Source organism: Oryctolagus cuniculus, chromosome 3 (assembly GCF_051225735.1).
Source record: "Oryctolagus cuniculus isolate XC-2025 breed Fujian yellow rabbit chromosome 3, ASM5122573v1, whole genome shotgun sequence".
NCBI lineage: Eukaryota > Metazoa > Chordata > Mammalia > Lagomorpha > Leporidae > Oryctolagus > Oryctolagus cuniculus.
In genome coordinates this window covers 160,503,490-160,522,109 of record NC_142869.1, presented here as the reverse complement: position 1 = coordinate 160,522,109, position 18,620 = coordinate 160,503,490, and the positions used below count along the sequence as shown (strand labels likewise).

At 36.9% G+C, this 18,620-nt stretch overlaps 1 protein-coding gene across 4 annotated transcripts in view; it reads left to right on the top strand.

Moving 5' to 3' along the window:
* LOC149127575 (uncharacterized) overlaps nt 1-18,620 on the top strand; it is a 291,161-nt gene that overhangs the window by 221,528 nt on the left and 51,013 nt on the right. Inside the window, exon 2 of one of the 4 annotated variants that reach the window (XR_016231770.1) lies at nt 6,613-6,833. The exons of the other annotated variants lie outside the window; for them this stretch is intronic. The gene's annotated coding sequence lies outside the window, so the exon portion shown is untranslated. Of the gene's footprint in view, nt 1-6,612; nt 6,834-18,620 lie in introns of those variants that run through there. 4 annotated transcript variants of the gene reach the window in all.

Genomic DNA, 18,620 nt, shown 5'->3' with positions numbered 1-18,620 from the left:
ACCAGAATGTGGGTTCTCAGAGATGTTTCCCATGGCCCTGGACAAATAGTTTAGTTGGTTTCCTAGAAATTAATTTTCATCTTTCCTTACTCTTTTGGACCTCTTGCCAGGTCTTAGCCAAGAACAAGTGGTGTGGATCCACGTCTGATATCTCCTTTATCTTCCACAACGATTTGGAAGAGTGTAGAGTATCAAAAACCAATGATGATAAAGTGGAAAAAAAACTCTTCATAGGCAAAGAACAATCTTAAGCAGCAACAACATCTTGTTTTATCTCTGGAGGTGGACATGAACTAAAGTTTTCTGATGTCTTTTCACCCTTCACAAAACACAAGTGTTTTGTTGTCTTTAAGTAGATTTTATTTTTGAAAGCAATTATAAGTTCACAGAAAAACTCATCAGAAAGTATAGTGAGTCCTCATAGATTCCCTGTCCCAAACACTCACAACCTCCCCACTATCAACATCCCACACCAGAGTGGAACATTTGTTACAAGCAATGAAACATTGACACATCATTGTCACTGGAAGCTCAAGGTGTACATTTAGGGATCACTCATGGTGTATACTCTGAATTTTGACAAATTTATAATGTATATCCACCATCAAAATATTATACAGTTTCACTGCCCTGAAAACCCTCAGTGTTCTTCCTGTTCACTGCTTGCTCCCTCTAGCTCCTGGGAATCACTGATCTTTTTATTGCTGTCATCATTTTGCTTTTCCAGAATTGTAATCATATAGTATATTGCTTTTTCTGATTGCTTTCTTTCACTTAGTAGCATGGGTGTAAGCTTTCTTCAGATATTTTCATGGGTTGGAAGATGTGATCCTTCTCTTTTAATTAACTTTACTTTCATGTGCTATTAATACAAAGAGAACAGATTCAATGTGGTTCATAGACAGAATTCTAAAAGTATAATATTATTTCCTTTCTCCTTTCCTTCTCCCATCCTCCCTTCCCTGCCTACTCTCTTTCTTAGTTTTTCAGAAAGCATGTTTTTAATTTACATTAAAATCAAATGCTTAATGCTCCACTGAGTAAAGAGTTCAATAAATAAAAATGAAAAGAACCTAGTTCAGTGGGAATAATGATTATCTCATCATCATTATAGAGCAGTTTATTTGTCCTGGTGGTAACTGAAGGATATCTTGGTTGCTTCCAAGTTTTGGCAGTTATGAATAAAACTGCTCTAAACATCTGTGTGCAGGTTTTTAGGTGGATATATATTTTCAACTCCTTTGGGTAAGCAAATGTTGTATCATATGATAAGACTGTTTATAGTTTTGCAAGAAATTATAAAACTGTCTAGTAGCTTTACCATTTTGTATTCCAATCAGCAATGAAAGAGAATTCCTGTTGTTATGCATTCTGATTATTGTTGCCTTTTGAATCTGTTTTGCTTTGCTTTGTTTTTGGTGCTTCTGCCACTCTGACCCACAATTCATAGGAAAATCACTGGGCTTTTTGTGTGTTTGGTACATATTCAGTGCCATATTATGAATTTCACAGAATTGGCAAGTTTTTCAGTATTTCAGATCTAAGCAATTATTATAAGTGTTGGAAATATTGACTTAACTCTTATGACATGATGATTTTAGCATTATACTGTACACAATTCTCCTAAAATTCAGTATGAAACATGAATTTATCTATAAATTCTTTTTATTTTTAATTGACAGGTAATAATTATGCATATTTATATGGGTACAGTGTGATTTTTTGATTTATCTATACAGTACGTTTACACATATTCTGATCTTCATGCTGAAAATCAAAAGTTCAATAACAAAGACAATATTCAAATAGAACAGAAAGAGTCACTTGTCTTCACAGATACAAAGACTCATTCTAAATCTATAATAGTTCAAACAGTGTGGCACTCATGCAGGGAGAGAAAATACAGCAAACAAAACCAGGAGCACAGAAGCTGACCAACGCATATGTAGGACCTAGATTTATGACAGAGGGAGCATGACAAATCAATAGGGAAATCTGGATTATTTTTTAAGAGATGGGATTAACAATACTGATTTTACATATGGAAAAAGAAAAATTAGACCATATCCTTAAACCTATCATTGATACATCAAATATACTCCAAAATTGATTAAAGTTTTAAATACAAAATTTAACATAAAAGAATACCTCTATGATGTCAGAGAATATAAAACTTTCATGGTAATGAACAAAACAGCAGTCTTTTTCCCCTTTTTTCTACACTTAATCTTAGCCAAAAAGCCAAGAAGTGATCCCCTTACTTCTAAAAATAAACTCTTCTTGCAATAGTTTTAAAGCCTTTACATAATTGATAATAAAATACATGACATTTTTGTTTTTAATAGACTTTTAAAATTATAATTTTAGTTTAACTTAGATCTTTGTACAGTTGACTTTTTGACATAGCAAGGCCAAAAATAACTCTCTGAATTTTTTTTTCTTCTGTATAAGTAGAAAGGGCATTTTTTTTTTTTTTTTTTTGACAGGCAGAGTGGACAGTGAGAGAGAGAGACAGAGAGAGAAAGGTCTTCCTTTGCCGTTGGTTCACCCTCCAATGGCCGCCGCTGCAGCCGGCGCACCGCGCTGATCCTGGCAGGAGCCAGGAGCCAGGTGCTTTTTCCTGGTCTCCCATGGGGTGCAGGGCCCAAGCACCTGGGCCATCCTCCACTGCACTCCCTGGCCATAGCAGAGAGCTGGCCTGGAAGAGGGGCAACCGGGACAGAATCCGGCACCCCAACCGGGACTAGAACCCGGTGTGCCGGCGCCGCAAGGTGGAGGATTAGCCTATTGAGCCACGGCGCCGGCCAGAAAGGGCATTTTTCACATATATGTGGGCTAACCAATATTTTCAAAAGAACTTCATCATTGTGCAACTAACAACAGTAGCTAGCCCTTAATTATGGTGACAGTTTCTTATTGGTGTGTGTGAGATTACTCTAGCAACAATTACAACATGATGCAGTTGAATGATTCCCACATACATGTACCCCATCACCCAGATAACTTATAGTTCTATTAATATTGACATTGATAAAAGTATTATTGCTAAAAAATTTAAGATTAAGAAAAAAACCAAAATTATTTGGTGTGGCCATCTTACATGCTTATGTCTCCTACAAAAAGCTAAATATTCTAGCAGTGATGTAATGAAAGGTTACATCTTACTGTTGATGTATGTATGCTCTGGTACACATATGTCATTTTGTTGTCACAGCACTACAGTGAAATACATAAATAACAAGTTAAATTAAAAAAAAGTATGAACTCTGATAAATTTTGAAATATGTATATGTTTGAGAAATCATTACTAGAATCAAGACAGTAAACTATAGCTATTTCCCCCAAAAAGACTACTAGTGCCCCTATTCCTTCACTAGCATATCTCCACACTGCTTCAGTCCCTTCTAGTCAACAAAGCTGCTTTCTATCACTATACGTATGTAACGTCCTTATACAGCACATAATCATATAAACACACATGATATATGTCTACTCTACAAACCAGAACATAATTCATAATAATATATTAAGCCAGATTTTGCTGGGTAACACTAATCTAACAAATCTAAAATCAACTCATGAATTGATTATGTATTATTATATTCTTAATTTAAAACTTTAAATAAATCTAGCACCTAGGAAGCACCTTCACAGATAAGTATTGTAGACTATTGAGACTTTTAACCAACCATTTCAGATATCAAAGCCTATGCTTGAAAGCAAGACACTTGTCCAGCTGCCCAGAATGGCAAATCACATATAGCTCCAATTCATCAGCAAATGTTTCACTTCTCCATTTTCTTAGGCCCAATCAGATGTAGTGGTATATGTCTATACAGTAATGCTGATTCTGAAATCGTTTTCATAACTATTACTAGAACTCATGGAATACTCATTTCTTGTTCAAATAATCATTAACTTCTTCTTCAGTCTGATTTATGTACAAATATAGTTCTAGGTGTTATAGATAATATTCTACCATTTACATGCTACTTGAAAATGTTTATCATATTTTACTCATCTCTGAATGTCCTTAACACTAGGACAGTTCTTTGCTGGTAATAGGTTAGTTAGGTTATTTCATGACTAGTGCAGTTAAATAAAGTTTAATGGATCATTTTAATAAGACAAAAAATTGTGTTTAATATAAATATGTTGCTTTCAGTCCCAAATGAACATAATTAGCAAAGAGTCTATTTTTTGTGAATTTAAGAGAGACTAAAGAATTATTAAATTAGAGTAGATCTTTTTTATTAAAGTTCTGTTTTTAGCCATTCTTTACATCTTTCTTCCCATTTACTGTATATCAGTCGTTCTCAAAATTGGTTGCACACTAGAAATACTCAGTTGCAACTTTTAAAGACTTTGCTGCCTGTGCCGTAATCAGATCAATTAACTGAGAATTTGGGGTATAGGATTCAACAATCATAATTTTAAAAACTCTTAGAGATTCCCATATTGACTTGAGGTTAACATTCTTTTAGGGGGAAGGTGATCAGTAACTTGACAACCACTCTTCTCCCTTTCCATCTCTATATATCCTGAGCAACCACTAGCCTTCTAAAAGCTTGATGAGACCCTGCAAATAAAGAAGATCCAAGGGGTTAAAATGTGGCTCAGGCCACTGACGACAATCATCTAAAGCCTGAGGAACACTTGGCTACATAACTTTATTTATTTATTTTTTTTTGACAGGCAGGGGTAGACAGCGAGAGAGAGAGAGATAGAGAGAAAGGTCTTCCTTCCATTGGTTCACCCCTCAAATGGCTGCTACGGCCGGCGTGCTGTGCCGATCCGAAGCCAGGAGCCAGGTGCTTCCTTCTGGTCTCCTATGCGGGTGCAGGGCCCAAGGACTTGGGCCATCCTCCACTGCACTCCTGGGCCACAGCAGAGAGCTGGACTGGAAGAGGGGCAACCGGGACAGAACCAGAGCCCCAACTGGGACTAGAACCCGGGGTGCCGGCGCTGCAGGCAGAGGATTAGTCTAGTAAGCTAATGAATTTGAAAAATAGGCATCACAACTATTAACAACACTTTACATTTTTAACAGATTATATTTCAGGTTAATTAAATTTTCATCAGCATATGGAAGTTACAATTTACAGTTCCTTTTCCTTCCTGCTTCTTCTTTACTAAGTCTGTTCACACATACTATTGAAGTGAGAGAGATTAATTTACAAGGGATCTTAGTGTTCTGCCAGTTGTTATTTTTCTGAAATTTGAATACAGCTTTTCAATGTTTATTTGATTTTAGCAATGTAACAAAAACAGTTGTTAGAAATCAGCTAAGGGGAAGTGCAGGAAAAGATAACCATATCCTTTAGGTCAAATCATTGCTTTGCTTTACTGGGACAGTTTTAAAACAATACATCAGTGTACATTTTGGATACAAATTATTCATCTGATGTTTCTTACTTTTTAATTTTCATGTATACTGGCCTATTTATGAGATCCTGCTCCGGAAACCTCAAGATTAGTAAAAGTGTTTCAAGTCATTTTTATAAAGAAGCCAAAGTACTTCCAACTGATGAGAAACTTTTTTTAAAAAAATCACAAACCAACTTTTAATACATTTTTATGTTACCTGTATTGTTCCCACAATTTATCTTGGGTATTATTTTTCTATATCTTATAAGTGTACACTTGAGAAAGAATGATTTTGTTTTTGCTATGATCTGATTGATAGTAGATTTTGTATAACCTAAAATGTATCCCTGAAAATACAATAATAAAGGAAGAATTTGTTTTTCATTTCAGAAAGAATATGTTTAATAACATTCTTCTAATGGGAGCATTGCTTAAAATTTGTACAATGGCATTAACTTTTTAAGCAATGGCGCTATAAAAGGATGTATTTTATTCTTAGAATTTATTCACTTACTTCCTTTAAAAGCATTTGCTAAGCTTCTGTATTATTCTAGGTAATTCCTACAGAACATAGGAAACATCCAGTTTAAATGACAGACTCTGCCCTAAGTTCACAGAATAGTTCAGTACATAGTTCACCTAACAGATGAAGAGGATTCCTTTGTACCATTATAGAATATTTTTATACACAGTAACTTATGTATTTTGTATATGTAAAATATGCAAATAAGGTTCCAGTGTCATAATCATTGTGTTTTACATGGGGCTTTGGAATTTCATCAATGCCAACAACATTGTTCCAATACAAGGACAGTCTTCATGATTTTTTTTCTTCTATATAGTCTATTAATGGGCATGGGGTGAAAATTAAACTGGATATTTCTTTTTAAGGGAATCTGAGAACATAAATATTGTTAAGCAATCATTCAGAAAAAACTTCAAAGCAGCTGATAAAGACAAACTTCATAATCATGACAGATGCCTTGATTCTGATGTATGTGTGATGAGGCGAAAGTCAAGTTTATTACCACTGAGAAGATATGAGAACCACAGAGCTGAAGAGTCAGTATCACTTGCAGATAATACACTTTTACCTGACCCTTTGTAGCTCAGGCAATTTCATACCCCGAAGCAGAATCCAAATTATAATGTTACAGGAGAGAGTTAGGTCATTTGTTCTCTGTCTGTTCCCTAACAGGAACAATAAAACCTGACATTTTCCTATGCTGAATGATTCCTCTGCAGGCTTCAGTGACACTTTGTACATCACACAGTGGTGGGTCACCATGTCCAGATGCAAAACCAACAAGGGGTCTTCAGAAGAGCCAAGACTACTCACAAATTTTGGATGCCAGAAAATCTATGTGTCAAGGTGTCAGATGTCCAGGGTTGGTATATAGCAGGACATCATTCTGCGAATGACATGTGTGTGCTCATCAGAACAGCATTGAGCTTACTAGCTCCTAATCATCTAGTTAGGTAAGGCATTAATTAAACATAAATAGTATTAACAAGCACATAATGAATAACATATGTCATGTACTATTCTAAGTACTTTCTTTATGTTAACTGAGATAGTCTTAAATACAACCCTGTGAAGTTGGTAAATTTAATATTAAAAATTGAGACAAAGAAAAATCCTGTTAATGCTGACTTGCTTATGTTACCAACTCATAAAAGAAGGAATGGAAAATCAAATTTAAGTAGTCTGACTCCAGAGAGTGTACAACTAACCACTATCGAACGCTGCTACTCATACAAAATACAGCCAATACCATTTGGCTCCAAATCTCAGAATAAATTATTTACCATTATGACATTAGGTAGTTGAGGACAAGAATAAAAATTCAGATGCAAAACTTTAGCCTAGTGTTTGACATATGCTTACTAAATCAAAGTGTCTGGGTTAGACACTCAACTCCTCTCAGCTTTTTGCTAATATAGTCCCTGAGAAGCAGTGGAGATGACTCAAGTGATTGGGTCCCTGCCATCTACCTGAGTCACTTGAATTGCTTCCAGGCTTAGGTTTGGCCCCAGTTAGTGGGTGCTGGGGGCATTTGTGGAGTGAATCAGGAGATTGGAGCGCTCTCTTTGCTTCCCAAATAAATAAATAAATAAATTTTAAAAGAATAACAGTTCACCAAAATTGTTAGGAAGAGATAAGAAAGACCAATATGAGTAAATATATGTACATTATTATGCTATCGAGGGAAATAATTTAAGCTATAAAATATTTTTAATGCTAGGGTCCTAGCAAAAAGATGATGTATAAGTTTGAGAAAACTGTCATCTATGTAGTGCTGTAAGAAGATGGACAATGTCCCAAAATCAATGATAGGGTATTATAACTCAAGAAGTTTAAAAATTATTTGTGTTGGTGAAATATGTATTGATTTTCTCAATGTTTTCTTTAAAAGTTAGTGCATCTCAGGGTGAAGGAGGAAATGGATTTGGCAGAGAATTAGATTTTGACAACAGAACTTCATGAAGGCAGAAACATAAAAGAACAACTTAGTTTCTTTTCCCAGTATTGTGGGAATTACAGGACCCCAACTGTGCTTTAATTCTGAATTTTTTTTATTTATATAAAGAAAACAGATTTTATACATTCCTTAGGTACAATTCCAAGAAGACAAGTACACTTCCCTGACTCCCCCATCCCTCTCCTTCCTTGAACTCTCTTCATCAGTTTGTGCAAAGATGTAATTTTAATCTACTCTGTATTCACAGGCTTAATTCACCACTAATCATAATATCCAAAGTGTAAAAAGTAGGAAGACCACAGTTCCATAGAAGTACAAACAAGGGTGAAAATACAGCAATCATATTCCAAAATGTCCTCTTTATTCCTACACATTCTTTGTATTCTGTATTAACTGCCAACATTACTTACTGCCTACAAGAAACACTAATCACCAACAAAACAAACACAGAAAGTGAAGGGATAGAAAAAGATACTCCATGCTAATGAAAGCAAAATGAAGAAGTCTAGCTACCCTAATGTCAGACAAAATAGACTTTAACACAAAAACTGTTAAAAGAGATGAAGGGTATCATGTAATGATTAAGGGGTCAGTTAAAGAGAAAGATGTGGCTATAGTAAATGTATATTCACCCAATGCCAGGGCATGTATTTATACTAATTTAAAATTTTTTAAATATTTTTATTTCAAATTTTAATTAGATTTTAACAAATTATAAGAATATAATTCTCTCTCCTCTCTCTTTCCCATCTTCCTTCCTTCTCCCTTCCATTCTGATTTTTTTAGTTTTTGAAATAACATATTTTAAATTTACATTACAGTAAAAAGGCTTAACACTTCACTGAATGAGAAATTTAACAAGTTAAAAACAAAAACACCCTAGTTTAGTGGAAATATAGACAATGGCTACAAATAATAATTGAATGGGAAAGTGACCATTTCATCCACATACAGAAAAATTTTAAAGTAATCAAAAATAATTAAAACTATAGTAGTATAACTTTCTTAATGATTGGTTTCACCAAAGTATAAAACAAAGTTTTACAGGACTTTATTTGCAGCAATATTGATATACACAGACATTTCTTTCTTTTGTTGTACTTTTTTTTTTGGTTTGTGTTTTGATTTGGCTCCCATAGTACATGCAGTACTTGTCTTTCTGGGTCTGGCTTATTTCACTCAACATGATGTCCTTCAGTTGCATCCATTTAGCCACAAATTTTAGAAGTTCATTCTTTTTTATAGCTAAGTAATATTATGTTATACATATACCACATTTTTTTTATCCATTCATCTGATGGTGGACACCTTGGTTGATTCCAAATTTGGATATTGTAAACAGTGTTGCTACAAGCATGGTGGTGAAGGTATCTCTTTGATACATCATATTTTAGTCTTTTTGGAATATACCAGTAGTGGGTTTGCTAGATCACAAGGCAAGTCTATTTCTAGTTTTTAAGAAATATTCACACCGTTTTCCACAACGGTGCACTAATTTACATTCCCACCAACAATGTGTAAGTGTTCCCTTTTCCCCACATCCTCGCGAGCATTTGTTTACATTCTGTGTTTTGGATTTTAGCCATTCTGACAAGAATGAGGTGCTATCTTTGGTTCTAAGTGAGCTAAGGAGGATAGTTTCTGAGTGATTTCTTTTATCTTTATCAAGGTCAGCTGTGTCTATAAGTGACACAGTGGTCTAGTCTGCTGCAGTTCTTAGGGACAGAAATGTGACTTTGAGATGAATAAGGGCTTCATTGAGTGTGTATCTTTTGCCCAAAGAGAATTTGGCATCAGCCTCCTGGTAAATGTGGTAGCTAGGGCCTTATTCTTGGTATTGAGGGAGACAAGGGTGGCTTCCCCTTTTGCTATTGGCAAGTCTGAGTGATTCCAGGGCTTGTGACACCAATTGCTATTGGTTCTGGTACTGTGTGATATAGATGGACCCTTCCTCAGGTCCTTCTATGAGAGTCTAACTGGTGCTGTGACTTATAATATCAGTAACCTTAGTCTTAGGACTACAGGCTGTGACGTGAACCCTGTTGGTGACTACAGGTATACAGATTTTACAGTGGAAGATACAATTCCAGAAAAGTGGAATGTGGGTAGGTTCTTCCCTATCTCTCCCAGGTACATCCTAGTGGCACTGAGAAATTTAGAAAGAATTATTACAGTCCTTCTGTTGCAGGGTGTGGTGGGGTCATTACTCAGATCTCCCAGTGTAGGAATTAATTTTTTATGGGTTATTTCTGGTATTTGCTCCCAGCAGTTTAAGTAAATTCCCCTGGCCCATGTAGAGAGAGTGAGCATAGCTCTGGGGCTAATGTCCAAAAACTCCCACAGTTGCAGGATGCAGGGGATCCATCCTTTTCCCTAAACAACTCCCTGACTCTGACCACAGTGCTGGTAGAAGCAGAATACAGACAGATACACTGAAGAACTTTCTGCTGCCCACTATGGCACTTTGTATAGGTGGGTGAGAGAGGAAGGGCAAGCTATGCAGCTTCCCTGCTCCACGCCTTGCAGTGCTCAGAACATAGTCATCGTTCCAGGCTGAAGTAAAAGTCAGTGGGTGACTGCGGAGTTCTCTCTCAGCTAAAACTGTGGGTAGCAGAGCATATGGCAATTTTTTCCTACCTTGAGGCAGTAAGATGGCGGTTCATAGCTAGCAGCAGGCTGCACTATGTGTCTGGCTGCAATAGTGTCTCTGTCTTCTTGCCTCTTGTTCCCTGGAGTCTTCATAGTGTTTTTGTTTTTCTTTTTTTTCACTTCTTCCCTGAAAATTTTCATCTGTCAGAACCCCGGAAATATAGTCCTTCCTTTGTCCTTTTCATATCCCAGAGGAGCTTAAGTTTGAGAATGGAAGTGGGATTTATTTAAAGAGGTAGAAAAATACTACATATTCAGATGTCAGTATGGATGGCCCCATGAGGAGACATGTTCCATGAGGAGAGAAATGCACCCTTCACAGTTTAACAGCCCTTCTATTGGGTAGGAGTGGTGCCTTAATTGAATATACACAAGGTGGTGTTTGAATGGGCTTCAGTGTGTGTAAGGTGCTCCAGGAATGTTTTCATGATGTCTCCCATGAGGTTCAGTATCTTGGTGTCTTTTTCATTTTGGAGGAGGCTTTGGTGTATCGTGGGAAAGTGGGTGTGTGGAATTGGCAGAGCAATGAGACAGAAGCTATTAGAAACCTCTGGGCTCCTTTTTTTCTCACTGATTTCCTGCCTAACGCAGATCATCAAAGTATTGTTCTGGATATTTCCTACTCTATTATTACATGAATGTCTTAATTTGGAGGAGGGAAATCAGACTGTGACTTTGTTTCATCATTTTACCTTTTGTTACGAATGGATAAAATTTCTCCTGAGCATTTGTACACTGTTTATGCAGCTTCTTTCAACAGAAATACTTATTTTCTTCCTAGTTGCCAACTATTTGATTTTTGTGGTTAAAAAATGATCCCAGTTCTGTGGGCAACACTAAAAGCATCATAATCAGGAGCTAGTGAAATACATGGCTTTGTCTCTATCAGGCCTGGCCAGCATATTGCTTGGCCACATCAATGTCACAGAGTTTCCTCATAGCCTGTTTGATCTGGTGCCTGTTGGCTTTGATATTCAGAGTGAACACAAATGTGCTGTTGTTTTCTATCTTCTTCATGGCAGATGCAGTGATCAGGAAGAACATGGTGAGAGTATGATGGTAGAACTTGTGTACCAGGGGATGCTCTTCTAGGGGTACTTATACGGATATTTCAATACTTTACTTACTCTGGCTATGTTGCTCAGCAACTTCCCATCCTTCCTCCTAGTCTTACGACTAAAACTCCTGGTAAACACTCATACGTATTGCTTATACAGGCCTGAGTGAAAGAAAGCAGCTAGACACAGCCTCACTGTTTTAGGGGATATGTGGAAGTTACAGGTAAGGCAAGTTAAGAAGATGAACTTTCTCAGGCTTGCTTGCTTTTTTTTTTTTTTTTTTTTTTTTTTTGATAGGCAGAGTTAGTGAGAAAGAGAGACAAAGGTCTTCCTTCCGTTGGTTCACCTCCCAGATGACCACTACGGCTGGCGCGCTGTGCCAATTCGAAGCCCGGAGCCAGGTGCTTCCTCCTGGTCTCCCATGCTGGTGCAGGCGCCCAAGGACTTGGGCCATCCTCCACTGCCTTCCCGGGCCACAGCAGAGAGCTGGACTGGAAGAGGAGCAACCGGGAATAGAACCCGCTGCCCCAACTGGGACTAGAACCCTGGTGTGCCGGCGCTGCAGGTGGAGGATTAGCCAAGTGAGCTGCGGTGCCAGCTCTCAGGCTTTCTTGCTAGAGGCTGGCCAACAGCTGCTGTGAGTCATGTCAGGGCCATTAGGATATGTCTTTTTGAGTAAAAGGAGAACTGTGGTCAGATTACTCTTAAATGGAAAGGATTAACTGAAGAAACATTGAGAGATCTGGGGAGAATGGATTTGTACAAAGAATTAAGACTTTGATAAATGTAGAAATTAGCCAAATCTCAAGTGATTTTATTTATTTTGTATTCTTTTTCCTGTGTCATTCTGCCTACCACCAGTTATATTTTCACTAAACCTACCTTACATCCAAAGGCATCATATACTACAAATTTCTACACAAGTGTTTTAGAAAGCTTTCTGCTACAATTACCTTCATCATATCTCGTTTTGCTATTTGCATTTGGTCATTTAACTCATCTATTAATCATCAAGTTTATCCCTTTTCAGCTGACTTCCTCTCCACTCTTTTTTTTTTTCTGCCTGTCTCTCCTTCTTCCTATATTGAGATAAGGGTGAGCTCTTGAGTGGATAAAGCTAAATATCTAGATCTGTTTGAATGTTTTTCTAAAATGTTCTGTATCATATTTATCACACAGGACATCCCCTTAAAATGCAATGATTCTAGGAGTTGTTTTAAGCTCAAAATCTTTTTGTAGTATATATGAATTCTGAAAAGCACTATAATTACTTAGCTTATCTACATAGATTCTTGAAAAAATAACTTTCATCATTTTTGCTTTTTGTATTCTAAAAATGCTGTTTAGATAGAGTTTGAAAAGTCACAAATCAGGGCAATACATTATAGCTTAGTGAGACTTTGAAGTCAGAAAGCCAAAAGTGTGAAACTCTGTTTGCATAACATATGTGACCTTTGGTGAATTATTTAGTTCCTTCAATTCCCCCTAGTTCTCATCCATAAAGTGAGGATAATAATAATTGCTGCCTGATAAGATTTTTATGAGGATTAAATGATATGGTTGAATTTTTTGTAGGGAGAGCTAGCACGTAGCAATGCATCAATAAATTGTAAGTATTGTTTTAGTTGTTTTGAACTACTTATAACTTATTTTTCTCTTTTAATTTTCTCAGTTGTCAATGACAACATCAACAAGAAAATTAAAATAATTCCTTGTGTTCCACATGCCCAATTGAAGATGGTAGGCATAAAGAAACTGCAATTTCTATGGAAAATTTTGAAAATATTAGTGTTTCTGTATATATTATCCAAAGACTGGATGACAGCAGAATAGAAATGTAAGGACACAAACTCCACAGGGAGTGTAGAGGACTGAATATCACAAGAATACATCTGTAAAGAAACTGGTGTGAGAGTAGAAGGAATATTACAGGAAAAACGCATTAAAAACATAGAAAATGGATGACCAGGATGGTGTGTTAACACACACATGTATTAGTGAAGACAAAGCAAAATTATAATAACAGAAGTAAAGAAAAATGAATTGAAGAAAGAGATCCTATGAACTAAGTTTTCACTGAATGGACAACCTATATAAACTTGTATACTGAGGAAAATTTTTTCATGTGATTTACACTTTCAGAAGTTTAAGGCACTTTCATATTACCTATGAATATATATCTAAAATATCTTAGTCTTACAGGTTTCTATCTGAAGTCCTCATCACCAGCAATGTCAGACCCACCCCATCACAGAACTTTCCAGGCATCCTTGACTTGCTGTGAATCTATTTTACTTGACAGAACATCTGTGCCTTTGTAGCTGGAAGGTCTTCCCTCCACATAATATTCATATCTAGGTCAACTGAAGTGTTCTTTGATAAATCCTTTTTAAAAAATCATATCTGTATGCTTTATTTGTTAAAATCTGTTATTTATGCTTTCTCTTTTGTATGCTCTATTTCCTTTAATTGGATTTTAGTACTTTTAAGGTAAAATACCTTATTTTCTGCTTCAACTGAATCTCTTACAGTAATTAAAGGAGAAATGACCCAATAAATTATTGAATGACCAATATTTCTGGGTTCTTAATATTTCCATATTTAGTATTCTTCTCTTTAATCATTTACATATAATGTTTTTTATTCATGAAGCTATTTACTAACACAAAAATGTGAATGCCCCTACTCATGTTTATAAAAAATTTGCATTTTAAGAATCCTTCCTTCTAGAAATCTTTTTTCTTTTTTTTTGCATTTTCACATTCTTACTTATATGTCTTCTGTGCACATAAAGAATAATGTTTTCAACCAGAAAGACATGTTTATTCAACTAATTAGGTCCTCTTTGTTATCCTTTGATACCCATCATCCACGTCAGAAATTAAAGAGTATTTTGCTCTCATCTATTCTACCAGGCTCTCTTTCATTAGTTTAATTTCTGATGCATTCTTGCAGTGAGACTCCTTGATCTTTGGTCATGGTTTGTTAAATCTCTATTCCGAAATGCATGATCCCTTCACCTTACATCATGGTGTGTATCTTTCAAAAATCCATTTCAAACACTACCCAATTCATGACACTACTCACAATCCCTTTCTCTTTCCTCTGAATTGTTTCAGCCCTGTGATTACACCTGTACCATTGGACATGACATTTTGTTTTCCATTCATTCAAATCCATTGAGTTCTTTATTTGTCAGACACTATAACATATGATGGAGATACATAAATGAATAGGGGAGGAAAATAATTATATGGTGGGCATAAAAATGAAACTCCTTACCACAAAATAAAAGAACTTAGAGGAGGGATACTTTTTCAGTACTTGGGCCTCAGTAAAACTCTATCTAATAAACTGATATCTAAGTCAATTCTTTAAAAATGAGTTGATGGTAGGAGGGATAAATTGTGTGGTGCTGTGGTTAAGACATCACTTGGGAACCCAGCTTCCAAGTCAGAATGTTTAAGTTCAGGTCCCAGCTCCACTTCCTATTCCAGCTTCCTGCTAATTCTTCCTGGAGGCAGCAAATAATGGCTCAAGTTCTTGGGTCCTACCAGTTGCGTGGGAGACTGGACGGAGTTCTGGGCTCCTGGCTTTGGCTTGGTCTAGCTCTGGCTTTTTCAGGCATTTTTGGGAACAGAACCAGTGGATGGAAGATTTCTCTCTGTTCCTGTTTATTTCTCTTTTCCTCTGTTCCTCTGTTTTTCATACAAAATGAAAATAAATAAGAAAAATTTTAAAAAATGAGTGGGTGGGGTGATTGGAGACGGTAATGGAAGTATTTCTGGAAGGTACAGACAGTGACATATACTTTGGGGTTTTGGAATATAAAATATGAGCTGAGGGTGGAAAGAACTAAGACCACAAAGAACAATATCAATCTTAGAGGGTTTTGTATGCCAGCAAAGAGCTTTAGCATTATCTGATGGCAGAAAAGAAATTGAGATGGTTTTTAGCAGAGGAATGATATGCTTAGAATTGAATTTTTAATAAATGATTCAAAGAATGGCTTTGAGAACACAAGACTATCAACTCACTGATTGGGTGCATGTTTCAGGTGCCTTGTTCCTAGAAAATTCTTGTTCAAATTATTGCATCGGTAGCAATAATACAGGGAACCATTTGAGAGAAATACAAGTGTTGGCATCTGATGAGACTTGTTGATTTATTGTACCAGATGGGGAAGGAACCAGAGAATTCAAGGATTACTCCCAGCTTTTGAGATTTATAGTAGGTCTGCAATTTGCTAAACAAACATGGAAGAATAGGGTGGAGAGAGAGAAAGAGTAACACAGATTATTAACCACAGAGATCCATGTTTGTACAGGGAGTAATCAAAAGAGTGAAAGAAATGGAAAAGACAGTCCAGAGGCCATTTGCCAAAGGAGAGACTGTTGTGAGAATTTTGCAGAGGGCCCTTTGTGATGCGATCACACATTTTATAAAATTTTAAAAATGAGATGTGTTAACTGTCCTTGATTAAATTGCTTTCCACTCCTACCTCCCTTTTTAGCATGCTCTGGCTTTTGTTGAATGGTGTTGCAGTGAGTACTGGCCACAGAAACATGAGTTTATTTAGGGGTATATTACATTTGAATTTATGAGAATATATCAATGTAAGCATAGTTACTTTCACAAGTAATTGGGTTATGGCCTCCTTGGTACAGAGATGGGTTTTAGGAATACTCCCATCACAAGCTATAGGTTCACTTGTCATTCACCACTTTTGTGCTGGTGACATTAGTAAAAAAGTAACCTGCTAAGTATCTTCAGTTCAAAATGTATTTCCGTTTAGTAATTGTTCAGGAAAACTTCTAGCCCTTGCATAAAAGGAACTTGATTAAAGTTTTCTCAAATTTAAAAGATAATTTTATATTGTTTATGTGATATGAACAATATTTAATTATGAAATGTTTCTAGAGTATTAAGCAATAAAAATTTTTACTAAGCTTTTCAGAGGAAACACTAAATGAATATATTTCCTCTACAGAAAAATAAAGTTGATGAATTAGCAACAGGTAATTAAGAGTGTACATTTGTAAATTTAAAAAAAGTCATAAAAAATTTAACAGTAGTTAATAAAACTATTTTTACTTTACTGCATTTTTAAGATTTGGTTTTGACAATTTTTAAGATTGATAGTGTTTTGTAGAAATATCATAAAGAAATGCCTTTGTGCTCATTTCTGAGTACAAAAGAGTATAATTTTGAGTACTTTTTTAAAGAATTATGCTCTTTTTCTTAGAGCATGCACTATGTTTCACGTCCCACAAAACCTGCATCTGCTCTTAGCAGCATTGAAATTGAAACTGATCAAGGGACTGTGAAGCAAGGGTGACAGAGCAAGAGTCAAAGGGAAATTGAAGACATTCAGGAGTATGGCTAGACCTGTAGTAAAGAGGAAGCCCGATGCCGGATTCTGTCCTGGTTGCCCCTCTTCCAGGCCAGCTCTCTGCTGTGGCCCGGGAGTGCAGTGGAGGATGGCCCAAGTCCTTGGGCCCTGCACCTTCGTGGGAGACCAGGATAAGTACCTGGCTCCTGCCATCGGATCAGCGCGATGCGCCGGCCACGGCGGCCATTGGAGGGTGAACCGACAGCAAAAGGAAGACCTTTCTCTCTGTCTCTCTCTCTCTCACTGTCCACTCTGCCTGTCAAAAATAAATTAAAAAAAAAAAAAAAGAGGAAGCCCGAGATTTAGTAGACCCCAGCTGTGAACAAGAGGTACATATCAGAGATTGTGAGGAGAGAGGATGGGGTCACAGAGAATTTCGTCTCACGCTTAGCACGTGTATGTCTCCATTGCTGGTCCATGCAGTCATGGAAGTGGGATTTAACTCCCTTGTGCATTCACTGCTCCTGACACAGTGTGTTCCACCTAGAGATACGTGGTTTTGAATGGAATTCAATGAAGGACGCTTTATGTTGAAGTTAGAATATCATCGTTACCTCCATGGAAGTATTTCACTATGTTTTGTTCCTTTTTACATCATTCAACAACTGCTCACAATTGGGTCCAGAATTCATTGTGGACCTTTCTTTTCTCCCCCTTTACCTATTCTCATGGCTATTTTGCTATTTTATTTTCCATATATGAACAGTTCCTTCATTTTCTAAAATTTGACCTCATATAGTGCATAATATGGACTCACATGCATATCAGTTTACAGTTTTCAAAAATCTTTGGAGGAATGACTTGGCACAGAATGAAATGGAAATATCTAGTTTTCGGGACTTCATTAAATTGTGTCCACTCTGCTTACTTAGAGTCTGGTCCTCTTTCCAAGGGTTGGCACCTGTTTACCTGTTTATAAGAGTAGATGAAGGGCCGGCGCCGCGGCTCAGTAGGCTAATCCTCTGCCTTGTGGCGCTGGCACACCGGGTTCTAGTCCCTGTCGGGGCGCTGGATTCTGTCCCGGTTGCCCCTCTTCCAGGCCAGCTCTCTGCTGTGGCCAGGGAGTGCAGTGGAGGATGGCCCAAGTACTTGGGCCCTGCACCCCATGGGAGACCAGTATAAGTACCTGGCTCCTGCCATCGGATCGGCGTGGTGCGCTGGCCGCAGCACACCGGCCGAGGCGGCCATTGGAGGGTGAACCAATGGCAAAGGAAGACCTTTCTCTCTGTCTCTCTCTCTCACTGTCCACTCTGCCTGTCAAAAAAATAATAAAAAAAAAAAGAGTAGATGAAACCCTTTCTATGTTTATGCACCATCACTACAAATATCTATTCTGTATCAATTTTTTTTTCTCACTTCCAACACTTTTTTGAAGCCATGTAACTGAATAACTGAAGATCTAAAAAAGGCACACTGAACTGGAGATTCAATAGCTGTGGTTATGAATGATGGCAGGACCAAGATGCTATTTGACAAGAAGACAGGATATGGACTTTACTGCTCTAAGAATTCTGAAGTCTATTTAGAATAATAGCAGGACTTATGTTATAGGAGTAGCAATCTATGGTATACTTTTTTTAAACAAGATTTATTTATGTATTTGAAAGGCAGAGTTACAGAGAGGCAGAGGCGGGGGGTGGGGAGGAAGGGTGGGAAGGAGGGAGGGAGGCA